Source organism: Elaeis guineensis, chromosome 13, assembly GCF_000442705.2.
Source record: "Elaeis guineensis isolate ETL-2024a chromosome 13, EG11, whole genome shotgun sequence".
Classification (NCBI taxonomy): domain Eukaryota; kingdom Viridiplantae; phylum Streptophyta; class Magnoliopsida; order Arecales; family Arecaceae; genus Elaeis; species Elaeis guineensis.
The window spans coordinates 17,238,866-17,255,082 of NC_026005.2; positions in this window are offsets into that span (position 1 = coordinate 17,238,866).

The following is a 16,217-nucleotide window of genomic DNA, read 5'->3' on the forward strand; positions in this document are numbered from 1 at the left end:
CTTCCACTGCTTCTGGGCAGCTAAAGTAATTAGAAATCTAATTGCTTCAATTCAAGCAATAGGAGAGAAAACCTCTTGATAATCATAGCCAGGCCTTTGCTCAAATCCCTTCACCATCAATCTTGCTTTATGTCTCTCCACCTCACTATTTGACTTCACCTTTGTCTTGAAAACCCATTTTACATCAATTACTTTGTGACCTCGTGGGATATCAGTAAGTTCCCATGTATTGTTTCTTTCAATTGCCTTGATCTCCTCATTCATGGCATTCATCCATTAGGATCTTGGATCACCTCCTCGAATGTCACATGTTCACTATCTGCAAAGAAAGCAAAGTGCACCAATTCTCCATCATCATCAACTTCATTATCAAGAGTTACCTCATAATCTTGTAAGTGTACTGATTGTTGGCATTGCCACCTTGGCCTTCCTTATTCTATTGGGGCCTGTGGCAAAGAAGTTTCTTAAACAGCCTGTGGTAAAGAAATTTCTTAAGCAGAGCTTGATGAGGCTTCTTTATTTGTGATAGAAGCTTCTGCTTCTTCTTCAAGAATAGAAATATATAACACATATTTGAGAATCTTTATGGGTATCCTAATCCCATTTCCAAGCTTCTTCTTCAGCAAAAATTATATCTCGACTGATAATCACCTTCTTTGTCATGGGATTAAACAGCTTGTACCCCCCACGCTTGTATCCAACAAAGATAGTCTTGTTTGCTCGATTATTTAGCTTAGTCCTCATCTCTACCGGAATGTGTGCATAAGCAACAGAACCAAATACTTTAAGATATTTCACACTCGGCTTGAAACCGCTCCATGCTTTTATAGGGGTGATATTTTGGACGCTCTTTGTTGGAGACCTGTTCAACAAGTAAATAGAACATGAAACAGCTTCACTCTAGAATGAATTGGGCATTTCTTTCACCTTTAGTATGCTCCTCGCCATGTTCATTATAGTTCTATTTTTTCTTTCGACAACTCTGTTGTGCTGTAGAGTGTAAGAAAAAGTGACTTCATGCTTTATTCCCTATTCTTCACAATATTTATTAAATTCATTGGAAGTATATTCACCCCCACCATTAGTTCGCAAAACTTTAATAGAATAACCACTTTGCTTTTCAACATGCATCTTGAACTTCTTAAAGCAATCAAAAACTTCAGACTTCCTTTTGCAAAAGATAGACTTAAAATTTTCAAGTAAAATAATCAATAAATATCAAAAAGTACTTATTATTATCATTTGACAAGATATTCATTGGGCCGCATACATCGGAATGAATAAGCTCCAGTGGTTGTGTTGCACACTGCTGTTCTGCTGCAAATGGCAATCTATGATGCTTTGCAAGAGTGCAAGCCTCACATAATTGTTCTAGATGATGAATACTAGGCAAGCCTTTCACCATATTTTCTCTAGCAAGCATTTTTAAACTTCTAAAGTTTAAATGTCCAAAGCGAAGGTGCCAAAGCCAAGACTCATCATTTATGGCATTGAGACAATTATAAACACCACTGGAAATATCAACTTGAAACATACGATTCTTTATCAAAGGTGCTTTGAGATGAGTGTACCTTTTTTATCAAGAATGGAAAGTTGGTTGCCATAGAGGTTCATAGCATACCCCTTTTCTGCCAACTGACCTATACTATGCAAATTACTCTTCATGCCTGGCACATAGAAGACATCAGAAATATACTTATGACCTCCATTCTTCAAGTTAATAAGAATTTGTCCTTTTCTAGTCATTGGTATGGTACTGTCATTGGCAAATTTAACTTTGGTGCAAAATAACTCATCAATATCAGCAAATAGCTCCTTTTTGTGGCACATATGATTGGTACACCTAGTGTCAAGAAACCATGTGTGGTAGTTTGGTGCTTCACCAGCTGCAGTGACCATTAAGAGTGAATGGTCGCCACCATAATCATCATCTCTTCTTATACACAATGAACCCTCTAAGTGTTATCTTTATATCTGCACTCATTTGAATAATGGCCATGTTTGTGACAAGAATAACACTCAACATTGGATTTGTCATACCTTCCTCTACCATGTCCACGGCCACGACCTCTTGAGTTTTGTTGATGGCTAGTATTTGATTTTTCTTGGTTATTGCCTCCAACTCTATGATTGTTATTATGACACCATGACCTCTATTGTAGTAATAGCCACCACGTCCTCATCCTCTGCCACGAGAACCACCAGGCTTTTGGCTTGTTTTACCACTTTGATCACCTTGATGGGACTTGGCTTTGAAGAGCTTTCCAATAGGCTTCTTCAACTTTCTTCTCATTCATGCATTGTTTCATGGGCTTGCCAAAGTGCGGATAATTCCTCAACAGTCATTGAAGAAAGATCATGTGCTTCTTTATCACCATCACAATATGCTCAAATCTGGAAGTGAGTGACTGTAAAATCTTCTCCACTTTGGTGCTCCTTGTACTCCTCTCCATATATTTTCATTTGATTTGTCAAAGCAAGAACTCAACTACTATAAGTAGTTAGTTTCTGAAGACTCAATTGACGTCTCAGAGTTTGGAGTCTCACCTTCTTAACTTGTCCACACCTTTGTATGACATCATATCAAGGTATCTAAGCTTGCTTTGATGTGGTTGCTCCTGCAATCTTCTCAAAAACTTCATCATTCACCTCTTGATGAATGAAATATAATGCCTTCTTATTTTCTTCTTGCTCTCATGGTGGGGTGTTCTTCTGTGCATCGGTTGTATTTTTTGCGAGATCAACAACACCATTTTCCACGACATCTAGCAACTTTGTGGTAATCGAAATCACCCTCATTTGAACACTCCCAATGATTATAAGTTTTTCCATCTAAGATAGGAACTGAGATTTGAGTCGAGCTATTCATTGTACAAGCTCTGATACCACTGATATGGTATGTTGGTGCAAAATTCTTCGGCGTCGGGAGAAGCTGGAGTCGAGGGAGTCACGGTCATCGTCGGGACCTACAAAGAAAGTCTCACCGGAGTTTGGGGGTGCTCGGCAAGACCCTCCGATGCTCAAGTCAGTACCTGCCTCAATAGAAATGGAGTGCTCAAATGAGAATTTAGTAGAGTTTTGAGATAGAGTTTTGAGCTTAGAGAAGAACGTATCTGGGGGTCCCTTTTATAGACGGAGAGCGTAACTGATTGACAGCGACGTCTGTAACCGCTTGGTAGTGGGTCGTTCGGGGCCACGCAGAGTTTGTTACGCAGAGTAGTGGCGTTAGGGATCGTTCAGAGCCACGTGGAGTCTGTTATGAAGAGTGGAGTGATATCCGTTATCGTGACTTGCCAGAGAGTGGTGGAGCCGCGTGGGATCCGTTACAGAAAGTGGAGTAGAGTAGTGGCCATTGTCGTGACTTGCCAGAGAGTGGTGGAGCCGCATGGGATCCATTACAGGAAGTAGAGTAGAGTAGTGGCCATTGTCGTGACTTGCCAGAGAGTTCGGACCTATCGACTGAAGCTTGGTTGAGGTATCTGGTGGAGTGGATGGCCTTTTGTCTAAGTGAGGCTCGATGTTTTCGAGGTTGCTGACGGACCCACGGTTGTTGGGCGCCTTGGGTGCTGATGCTGCAGGCGGACGTTATTTGCTGTAGGAGCTCGGATGGAGACTTTCTGTTGGTAAGTCCGGCTCATGAGAAATCTGATAGAGGGCTGACCGGCAGTGGACTTCGGATGGCATTGTAGAGGTTCATCCAATGGAGGAGTTTGGAGGATCCTGTGGGAATCGATTGGCGTTGTTGAAGTCTGGCTGACACTATTGGAGGTGGATGACTGGGGAGGCATGGTCGACACCGGAGACGGTTGGCCATTGTAGAGATCTAACTGCTGGAGCCCGTCTGTTGTAAAAGCTCGTCTGGAACCTATCCATTACGGAGGTTCAGGCAGAGTCCGATCCTCGTAGAAGTCCAGATGGAGACCGCTTATTGAAGAAGCTCGACTGAAGTCCGCCTGTACAGAATTCGGAAGGAATTTGTTTACAGTAGAAGCTTAGATGGAATTTGCTTACAGTAGAGATCCGGCGTGGGCCGCTCGCAGTAGAAGCTCGAACTAGACCGCTTGTAGTAGAGTTCGAAGTAGACCGCTTGTAGTAAGAGTTCGGAGTAGACCGCTTGTAGTAGAAGTTCGGAGTAGATCGCTTGTAGTAGGAGTTCGGAGTAGAGATACTGCTAGTGGAGCTTGTTCATTGTAGAAGTTCGGATGGGGCCAAGCCCTTATTGGAGTTCGGATGAAGCCTACCTGCAATAAAAGTTCGGGGTAGAGGTCCGGCTCTCGCAGGATCTCGGGTGAAGTCCAGAAGGCGGTCGGCCGTCGTAGAAACTTGGATGGAGTCTAGTTGTTATAGAAATCTACTGTTGGGGAAGCTCGACCATTGATGAAGTTTGGAGGAAGTTCGGATTAGAGTTGATCGTGGCTGGAAGAAGTACGGAAGAGATTCAGAGATCAGTCGATCGCGTGAAAGGTCAGCTGATAGTGGAGCCCAGAGAGCACTTGGAGCAGTCTGATAGATGACTGAACAAGTTTATCATTGGAGAAGTCCGGAGAGCATTATGGAAGCCCGAACGGTCGGAGGAGTTCGGTCGACACTTGTAGAAGGCGTTGTGGGAGTTCGTCCATTGGAGGAGTTCGGGAACATTGTTGAAGCTCGACTGCTGGAGAAGTTCGAAAAAATGTTGCACAAAGTCGGAAGTCGAAAGAGTCCCGGCACGGTCGGCTTCTTACGAACTTCGGTTGGGGGTATTTTATACCCAACACCAGTCCCCCTACTTTCGAGTTCGGATTTCGAATGAAGGAAGTACAGAAAATTTCCACAGTTGAAGTTGCTCCCTCAATTTTTGTGCATAACCATTTTCAGATATTTTGGCATTTGGCGCGTGAGTGCTGGAGCCTTTCAAATCAAGGCGATTCGAAAAGATTTTTTCGAAATTCCCACTGGAGTGTTGCTCTAGGTACGGTGCAAAAATGATTCTGTCAGCTGTTAGCCACTTTTAGCCGCCTGCTGTGGTGAGTGGGACACGCGGTGAATATAGGTCGATCAGAGGAGATCTACGATCATTATTGCGTCGGGTCCCGGGGTCTATTTAAACCCGCCTTCCTTCCTCCAGGGGTTTCACTTTGCCTGAGAGTCCTGTTGGTGCCTTTCTTCTTCCTGAGAGCTCTGACCCTCCTCAGCATCCTTTTCGACCCTAGGTGTTCTTCGAGTCATCCCCATCTCTGCATCTCCACATCCTTCGGAGCAGCTTAGGTTAGTACCAGAACTCCCCTCTTGGTTCTTTCTCTTGTCATTTTGCTGTTCTTTCTTCTTCATTTTTCTTCAGTCACATTCCACCTGTTTAGTTCTCCACGAACTTTTTATTTCTTATTTCTCCCAATTTTTTCGAGTTTTTAGGATTTTTTCTTGATTCAAAATGTCTTCTAGCACTTCCTCCTCTAGCGGTTCTAGGAGTTCGTCTGCCTCAGTCTCCCAGAATCCTAGTACCATAGATGAACCCATAGTTAGGGTTGAACCTCATCCGATCTTTGCACCGGATGCCATTCCCTGCTCTCTGACTCCGAACGAACTCTTACTGATAAGGATTCAGTATGGAGTTCCTCCGGAGTACGAGCTGGAGTTTCCTGGTCCAGCCGACCGGGCCAGCGCCCCTCCTCCTGGCCGTTTCTGCTTGTACCAGGAAGCCTTCCATGCCGGACTTCGGCTTCCACTTTCGTCCTTCGTTGTCACTCTTTTTCATTTTCTAGACATTTCTTTGGCTTTAGTCGCACCAAACTCTTTTAGATTTTTGATAGGATTTCTTTTCCTTTGCCACATAGTCGAAGTTCAACCAACCCTTTCTTTGTTTAGGTATTTCTACACCTTCAAACGTCACCCCTCGGCAAAAGACTGGTGGTACTTCTCCCCTCAGTTCGGTACAAAGGGATTACTGAAAGGTGCCCCCTCTTCTATTCATAACTGAAAGGGGAAGTATTTCTATGTCCAATATCTGACCTTGAGGTTGGGGTTGCCCCCTTGGGGCTCCCTAAGGGACTCCGCTCGCCGGGCTTCTAGCCTGAGGGAGGACGACCTTCAAGCTTCCCAGAGACTCATCAATTATCCAACTCCTTCCCTTCTCAACCTTCTGAAGGAGCAGCTCCTGTTCAACATCGGCCTGAGTCCCCTGGATCCTGCCAGTACTTCATCTCTTCTTTTCCTTTCTCTTTCTTTTCTTTCTTTTTTTTTTTGCGATCGCCATCTCTTCCTTTTCTTTTTTCATTACTGATCTTTCTTTCTTTCTCTCTTTTTTTTTGTTGTAGGCATGGATGTCGAAGCAGCTCAGATGCTTGCCAGAGGCCTTAAGGCCCACAAAAGAAAAAGTGCCGCAGCTTTCGGGTCAGCGAAGAAGGCTAGGGTAGAGGAGACGAACTCAGTGCGCCTGTCCAGGCGGTCCTTACCGTCGATGTCCCTTCAGACGCCGAGCCTTCAGTCCCCCAAGCCTCTTCACGGAGTTCTCCCACCGAAGTTTCCACTCCGGAGGCCTGCCCCGAGGAGGTGCTAGGGGTTGAGAGGAGGAGGAAGAAAACAGTGGCCCGCAAGATCAGCGGCCATTGAGCTGCTATCGAAGAGTCCCATGGCTCTAAAGAGGAGCTAGGGGAGAATCCCTTTAACAACAGAGATCTGATAAAGAGAATGGTCGATGGGTGCGTCCTGTCCGAAGTTGTCGATAGGATCATCCACGCCGACCTTGAACAGCGAGTTTGGGACTCTCTGGGATCCTTTCTCGAGGTAAGCCGGTTTATTTTCTTTCTTCCTTCCACTTCTCCATTCAATTAACTTCTCGGCCTTCATACTGACCTCCTGGCCACTCTTGCAGATCGGACACCAGCTCATCGCCAACATTGAGGCGATGAACAAGGCGAAGAAGGATGCGGCCCAGGCAGAGGAAAGTCGTCAGGCTGATGCTGCCCGCCTCAAGGAAAAGACCGCCGAGGTAGCCAATCTCTGAGAGGCACTTGAGAGAGAGAAGCTGGCTTCGACGGAACTGAAGGCCGCCTCGAAGGAGATGGTGAGGAAGGCAGAGGCCGAAGTTGCCGACTTGACAGAGTAGATTCCAACCCTGGTCTCAGAGGCCAGGGTCCAAGCGGTGGAGGAGTTCAAGGCTTCTGCCGAAATGAGGGACCTGAACGTCAAATTCAGCCAAACAGCATTCATCAAAGGATTCAAACTCTGCCAGGAGAAGATGGTCGAGAAGTTTTCTGAGCTCGACCTCAGCTTCTTGGATGAGGCATCCAGAGATGAAGCTGGGCCTTCTTCTACTGCAGCAGCCACCGCAGCCCACCTTCTAGGAGAGCCGAGCTCCCCCACTTCTGTTCCAGAGGTTCGAGACCTCTAACTTTATATTTTTCTTTCATAGCGGTTTTCTTTTTTCTTTTTCTTATTTTTTTTTCTCTTGTACTCAAAACTCATTTAATTAATGAAATCAGATCTTCTTTACAGAGGGCTTCTTTTTCTTCTTCCGCAATCCTTTCCTTCTCTTTCGTTTTACTGCACTGATTTGAGTTGTGGTGCTCTCATCTCCCAATGACAGTACCCTGTCGAAGTGCTTCCCTTACCACAGGGGATCCCTCTAAAGTTGATGATACGGGACCTCAGAAGGAAAGTTCGTCACTTGATGGAGAAATCCAAGAAGCTGGATGATGAGCTCCACCAGCTGAGGAAGAGCCATTCGGAAGTCACCGCGGAGGCCACTCACTTTCGGAACCTCCACAAAAAGAGTCATGGAGTATACTCGGAGGAAGGCCGACTTCGTGGCGGAGCTTGAGGAACTTCGAAAATGCACCAGCGATCGATCTTGGACTCAGGCTTCCAAGATCAGCTCTTTTGAAGCGGAGCTGGCGGCTGCAGGGGAGAAGATCAGCCAGCTGGAAAGGAGTTCGTCTTGGCTCGCGACTCAGGCCGAACGCGATCGAGACTAGTCGAAAAAATTCTCCAACCTTCAAAAGTAGCTACAGGATGCTGAGGCAAACTACAATACCTATCGGACCGGCTGGTGCGGGCAAGTAGAGGACTATCGGAGGAAGCTTAAGATGGCGACCGACGAAGTTGCCCGCCTTCGAGGCAGTTGTCGAAGAGAGTCTAGCTTGCTTCTGCATCAGGCTTCGACGAGGTCCGCTCTTTGAGGAAACCATGGAAGAGCTATCCATCGCCCTTGGGGAGGGAAGGCGAGCTGCAGCAGTTGAAGATTCAGCTGACATACGAGCAGCATGCGGTCAAGGATGCGGAGGCGAAGTCTGAGGTTCTGAGGAAGAGGCTTCAGGAGTCAGAGGGCAAAAGCCAGCAGTTCCACCAGATGTACCGAGAGATGCTGCTAAGAAAGATGAAGCTAGAAGGAGAAGTCAAAAACTTGAAGCAGTCTCTAGTAAGGACTGGAACCGAGAGCTCGAAGTTGGAAGAAACCGAGCTTCCTTAGAGCCCTTTTTAACTTTCGTCCTTCTATGTATTTGTTTTTTTGGCCCCCAGGGCTTTATAATGTATACTTCGCTAATGAAATAAAAAGAGATTTTTCATTATCTTGTCCATTTTTGTATCAAGTTGTCGTTTACTGAATTCCTCTTGTCTTTTGTCTTGTTTGATGTCGTCATTGTTTAGTGGTTCCTGGTTGTCGCGTGTCGATTTGCCCTTTTTGTTTATGGCCGTAGGTTGTTCCGAGGCTATTTGAGTTTAACGCTTCCTTCCGGTGCTCGAGCTCGGGGGTCCGAACTTTTCGTTATCTCGAGAAAGTTGATTTATCCTTGGCCTGTGTTGAGTTCCCTCTTAGAGACTGAGGATTTTTGATAAGAATCTCCTTCCTCGTTGAGACGAGGTCTCTTGTGTCTTTGGCATAGTTTGTTTTTCATTTATCACTAGTGTGGTTCGTCGCTTACCCTTTTAATCTCCTCCCCTTTTTCTTTCTTCTCTCTCTTTTTTTTTTCGAGTGAGGTTTTCCCTCTGCTCTTAGTGGGGTCGTGGGAGTGTAGAGGGGCCGCAGAGGAGGCTTTCTTCCTTATCCGATCTTGGATGACCGGACCTTCATTTATGTCAAGATGAGGTTCTACTTCTGTTCCTGACGTAGTCGATTTCAGCTCAGGTTAGGACGAGGTTCTCCTTCTGTTCCTAACATGGCTGTGGAGGCACATAAGGGCCGTTGTAAGGACCTCTCCTCCCATCCGATCTCTTTATAACCGGGCCTTCGACTTTGCTCATGTTAGGATGAGGTTCTCCTCCTTTCTTAACATGACTGTGGAGGCACATAAGGGCCATTGTAAGGGCCTCTCCCCCATCCGATCTCTTTATAATCGGGCCTTCGACTTTGCTCATGTTAGGATGAGGTTCTCCTCCTGTTCCTAACATAGCTATGGGGGCACATAAGGGCCATTGCAAGAGTCTCTCCCCCCATCCGGTCTCTTTATAACCGGGCCTTCAACTTTGCTCATGTTAGGACGAGGTTCTCCTCCTGTTCCTAATATGGCTGTGGGGGCACATAAGGGCCGTTGTAAGGGCCTCTCCCCCTATCCGATCTCTTTATAACTGGGCCTTCGACTTTGCTCATGTTAGGATGAGGTTCTCCTCCTTTCCTAATATGGCTGTGTTTCGATTGTCTGAAGGGGTTACTCCCTGTTGTCACAAGTTCATGCAAAAAGGAAGGATACGCTAATATGAAAGGAACTTTGATTTAAGGAAAGTTATTAGTAATACATTCATAGATTTTTTGAATCCCATAGTTGTGGAAGGCCTGCTTCCGATCGAGGTCCTCCAAAGATGGAGTTGATGATCCTGATTGGAGGCGATCTTCAGGCGGCTCTTCCCTCCTCGGTGGCTTGGTTGTGATAGGGCCCTTGGCCGATCTTCCCTACCTTCAGGCCGACGTCGAATAAATCTGTCAAGCCGACCTCGTCTGATGAGCTCCGATAACCCGTCTGATCTCGTCATCTCGGAGCTGAATGCATTCCTCCGTGTCGTGACCGTGGTCACGATGGTAGAGGCAGAACTTGTTAGGGTTATGCTTTTGGGGTGTGTGTGCATCCTTTCCGACCTTGGCAGCTACTCTCTGACTCCATCAGTACTTGGGTTTTTGATGATTGAGAGGGGCATAGCTGTGAAATCTTCCTGGGGGAGAGTCCCACCAAACTCTGTGGTCCGGGCTTCTCTGCCAGTGCACTCGGGGAGGAGTCTGGACGTGCTTGTGTCCGAAGGGAGTTTGAGAATGTGGCCGAGCTTCACTCGGCCCTCTTTCGACTACGAGCTTACTGGAGTCATCCGCCTGATGCTCCTTCACGGCCTCTTGTCCTTCAGCTTGAAGGCTTCCTCTGCTTGGGTATATCCTTCGGCCTGAGCCAGCAGATCAGTGAAGTCCCTGGGATACTTCTTTTCCAGGGAGAAGAGGAGGTCATTCTTTTGAAGGCCGCTCTTTAGGGGGCCATTGCAACTGATTGGTCCAAGTTTCGGACTTCCAGGGCGGCAGCATTGAAGCGATTGACGTAAGCTCGAATGGACTCTCCTCCTTTTGCTTGATGTTGATGAGGGACTCCGAACCTCACCGGAGACGCCAGCTGCTGATGAAATGAGCTATGAACTGGTGACTCATCTGGTCGAAGGAGAAGATTGTACCCGGCTTCAGTGCGAGTACCAGTTCCTTACTGCTCCCTTCAAGGTAGATGGAAAAGCTCGACACAGGATGGCGTCTGGTGCGCCATGGAGCAGCATCATGGTCTGGAAGGCCTCCAGGTGGTCAATCGGATCCGAGGTCCCATCGTAGCTCTCGAATTGGGAGAGCTTGAAGTTCGGCGGGATTGGCTTCTACATGATTATTTGAGAGAAAGGAGGGTCAGTACAGATGTCCTCACCATAAGCAGTGGGAGTGCGGTGGAGCTCTTCGATCCGTCGGTTCATCTCCTGGAATCTTTGATCCAGGAGGTCCTCTCGACTGCGAGCCTCGAGAGTCTTCTGATGGGGCGAGGTAGGGATTCTCCGGGGGTGGAATCATGATCGGACGGAGGGCTCTCCACCTTCTGCTTTTCCTTTCCCAAGAAGACAGGGCGGCTGGCCCAAGTGGCTCATCTGATCGTCGGATTCGAAAACTCTGGTGATGCTCTTCCCTGCCGCACTGATGCCTGCGGCTGCTGCGGCTGCTGCTACATGGCATGCACTGCTCCGATGAGGCCCTTGACCTGCTGAACCAGCAAGTCGAACTGCTCCACGTCGATTGTCGTTGCCGAAGGAAGAGGAGCTTAGGAAATCGGAGATGAGGTCGGAGCTTGCGGAGCTCGCTGAGATCTGACCGCGGAGGCCGTGGATTGTCTGGTGGATGCCCTTTGGGGAGGCATCAGGTGGAGATCTGGCAGGAGATTGGAGAAGAGGATGTCGGAAAGGATAATCGGAGACGGTCTCGTTGAGCACTCCTTTAAGAACAAGGGTACTGCGAAGACACAGGGCCCTTCCTTTAGCACCAATCCTGTTGGTGCAAAATTCCACCAGCACCGGAGAAGCTGGAGTCGAGGGAGTCGCGGTCACCGTCGAGACCTGCAAAGGAAGTCTCAACCGAAGTTGGGGGTACTCCGACAAGACCCTCCGACGCTCAAGTCAGTACTCTGCCTCAACAAAAATGGAGTGCTCGAAAGAGAATTTTAGCAGAGTTTTGAGATAGAGTTTTGAGCTTAGAGAAAAACATATCTGGGGTCCCTTTTAATAGACGGAGAGCGTAACTGATTGACAGCGACGTCTGTAACCATTGGTAGTGGGCCGTTCGGGGCCACGTGGAGTTTGTTACAGAGAGTAGTGGTGTCAGGGGTCATTCAGAGCCACGTGGAGTCTGTTATGAAGAGTGGAGTGATGTCCATTGTCGTGACTTGCCAAAGTGTGTGGAGCCCGTGGGATCCGTTACACGAAGTGGAGCAGAGTAGTGGCCATTGTCGTGACTTGCCAAAGAGTGGTGGAGCTGCATGGGATCTGTTACAAAAGTGGAGCAGAGTAGTGGCCATTGTCGTGACTTGCCAGAGAGTTCGGGCCTATTGGCTAAAGCTCGATTGAGGTATCTAGTGGAGCGGGGTGGCCTTCTGTCTAAGTGAGGCTCGGATGTTTTGAGGTTGCTGACGGGCCCACGGTTGTTGGGCTCCTTGGGCTTTGATGCTGCAGGCAGACGTCATTTGCAGTAGGAGCTCGGACGGAGACTTTCTGTTGGTGAAGTTTGGCTTCATGAGAAATCTGGTAGAAGGCTGACCGGCAGTGGACTTCGGATGACGTTGTAGAGGTTCATCCAATGGAGGAGTCTGGAGGATCCTGTGGGAATCCGATTGATGTTGTTGAAGTCCGGCTGACACTATTGGAGGTGGATGACTGGGGAGGCATGGCCGACACCGGAGGCGGTTGGCCGTTGTAGAGATCTAACAGCTGGAGCCCGTCTGTTGTAAAAGCTCGTCTGGAACCTATCCGTTGTGGAGGTTCAAGCGGAGTCCGATCCTCGTAGAAGTCCAGATGGGGACCGCTTATTGAAGAAGCTCGACTGAAGTCCGCCTGTAACAGAAGTCCAGAAGGAATTTGTTTATAGTAGAAGCTCGGATGGAATTCGCTTACAGTAGAGATCCGACGTGGGCCGCTCGCAGTAGAAGCTCGAAGTAGACCACTTGTAGTAGGAGTTCAAAGTAGACCGCTTGTAGTAGGAGTTCGGAGTAGACCGCTTGTAGTAGGAGTTCGGAGTAGACCGCTTGTAGTAGGAGTTCGGAGTAGAGATCCTGCTAGTGGAGCCTGTTCGTTGTAGAAGTTCGGATGGGGCCAAGCCCTTATAGGAGTTCGGATGAAGCCTACCTGCAATAAAAGTTTGGGGTAGAGGTCCGGCTCTCACAGGAGCTCGGGTGAAGTCCAGAAGGCGGTTGGCCGTCGTAGAAACTTGGATGGAGTCCGATTGTTGTAGAAATCTGCTGTTGGGGAAGCTCGACCGTTGATGAATTTCAGTGGAAGTTCGGATTAGAATTGATCATGGCTGGAAGAAGTTCGGAAGAGATTCGAAGATCAGTCGATCACGTGAAAGGTCAGCTGATGGTGGAGCCCAGAGAGCACTTGGAGCAGTCTGATAGGCGATTGAAGGAGTTTATCATTGGAGAAGTCCGGAGAGCATTATGGAAGCTCGGACGGTCGGAGAGTTCGGTCGACACTTGTAGAAGGCATTGTGGGAGTTCATCCGTCGGAGGAGTTCGGGAACATTGTTGAAGCTCGGCTGCTGGAGAAGTCCGAAAAGATGTTGCACAAAGTTGGAAGTCGAAAGAGTCCCGGTACGGTTGGCTTCTTACGAACTTCAGCTGGGGGTATTTTATACCCAACATGGTATTACTTACACAAACAAAATTATAGGGGCAAGATAAGTAAAGATCGAAGAAATAAAATTGAGAGGAGGAATCAATTTTTTTTTTTGCTTTGCTTTTCTGATTTTATGCCACCACTAACTGCCACTACAACAAAATAGGTTATTAGCGACGAAAAGTTTTGGTCGCTAATAATCTATTTTCATCGCTAATAGTTATTAGCGATGAAATATTTGTTGCTAATATTTCATCATAAATAATCACATTGTTGATAATATTTTATGATGAAAAAAAAATTTCATCACTAATAATAGATATTTACGATGAATAATTTTCATCGTTAAAATATTTTCAATGAAAAATGTTAATCATAAAAAAAATATTTATGATGAATTATAACATAGCTAACAAATAAAAAATTAATAATGATAAAATTTTTTATCACTATTAATTTAATTAAAATATTTTTTAAAATATTTTTTTTAAAATTTTTAGCGATAAAAAATTTTCATTGCAAAAAATATTTTTTTACAATGAAAACTTTTCATTGCTATTAATTTAATAAAAAAATTTAAAAAATAAATTTAAATAATATTAGTGATGAAAAGCTTACATCGTAAATATGATAATTTTGATAAAAATTTTCATTGCTAATAATTATTTGAGATGAATAATTTTTTATCACTATTAACTATATGTAAAATTTTAATAGTTTTATATTTATTGAAAAATTAAATTATCATACTAAAATATTTTTTGCAACCAATATTTCATCAAAAATAATTTCATCACTAATAATTTAATCATATTTTTTTAAAAAATAATTTATGAATATATATTTTTAATTTATATCTAAAATATTTTTTATAAATTAAAAATAAAAATTAAAATAAAAAATTTATATAATAAATTGATAAATAAATTTTATTATTTTATTATATTAAATTAAAATTATAAGAGATTTAAAATAAAAATAAAAAAGTACATGAAAAAGTCGTCAAGCATCGGCATATGAAAAACGAGCTGGAGAAGAAGAGCACTTGACAAAGTTCGGACCGACCTGCTGCTGCCTCATTAGTTATATCATCTGCTCCATCTGCACCATCCGCTCCATTATCTGGATCTGAAGCTGCTGATACTTGTTGACGTGTGCAGCCAACTCCTAAGCTCGCTACTCAGTTTGCTGTCGATCCATGATAGCCTATTGTCGATCCTTGGCAGTCTGCCTCTGCACCTCCATCAGTCGAGTCTCGCACGCAGAATGGATGTCAGTCCTAGATGAGCGTGAGGATAAGGGAGCAATGATCCCATACCCTAGACCCTAAACATAACAAGATCTCATACCAAGCATTCGATCACATATCTCACCATTGTGGGTGCGGTCGAGCCCTCAAGGGTAGGCTGGGATCTCATATTTATCATACGGTCCTAAAATTAAAGTTATAGTTATTTTAATTTTATAATAAAAATTAGATCATGAATAAAAAAATAATTAAAAAAATATACAAAGAGCTCCTGGCTCCTTATCGTCCACTCCCCTGACCGTCACTGGTGGGTCCGCTGGTAGATATCGATCCTACTAGGAAGCTCGTCACTCTAAGCATCTCTCTGTAATTTGAGAATTAATTAAAAAAATTAAATAACTAGAGAATTATATGCTAATTAAAAATTAAAAATTACCTACTATGTGCTCCATGTGATGAGCGAACGATCTTGAAGCCCCATAATATGGTACAATCTGTCTCATCCAATTTGCGATATTCTGGGCACATTGTCTCTGTACAGTTACCAATCAAATTAGTAAATAATAAATTTAATTTAAGAATAAATGATTCAGTCATTAAACTCTAAAAAAAATTTAGATGTATAACCTGATATGCCGGATCCTCGTAATGCCGGCATATGACAGTCCAATCATCCATAATGATACTGTCATAAGACTGCTGCCACGCTGCTTCCTCTCCATGATCCTGCACTACATGGTACTAATGCTGATGCATGTGATGGCGATAATCTTTGAAATGCAATGATAAATGAGTGTCCACAGCTTGCCTCACATGATCTCTTCAAAATCAATGATGTCGAATACACCCTGTCAATAACAAATATTAAAAGAATACTATGCAAATTAAATATTCATAATATAATTTATTTTATTTGTAAGTGGGTGTAGAAAATCTCTCTCTGAGTCGGTAGAACGTGACGTCAATCGAAGAGCATCACGGAGGCATAACTGCGACATATGATGCCTAGCTCAGTCTGCCATGGCTCGCACCATCTCCTAATGGGCCTGGTGTAGCCGGCTAGTATCTCGATACGGAGATGCTGTCTCGGGTGCTCACATCTCCAATGCTCTAGAGTGAGGTTCTTTGATGGACCTCACCCTTACCTCACTACCGATAAAGACTGACTTGAAACAATAATAAATAAATCATTAGTATGATCCAAATAAAAGAATCAAATTTTATTATATAAAAAATATAATAATACCACTCGGATCTGTCTCACTCGGACTCGCCTCACTGGGACCCACCTCACTGGGACCTGCCAGTGTAGGACCCTCTGATAATGGAGCCGGTGTGGCAATGAAGATCGGTGAAGGAGCCTTAACCTCCGAGGTAGATTGTGAATGCGAACGTCGTCGTCTGTCTCCTAGTGCCATATCTGCAATAATTGATATATAAATAAATATAATGTTGAATAATAATAATGGAAAATAAATAACATTCTATTGAATACAATTATATCGCATACCATTATTGCAAGAGAAGATTGAACGAAGAATATAGATCTACTCATCAATATTCATATTTTTCTCTGTGTAGATCCTCTTCCAAATCACAATAGTCGATATATGTGTCATCTTCTATCTCATCGTCATTTATGAACTGATCGTCGTCCTCCAAC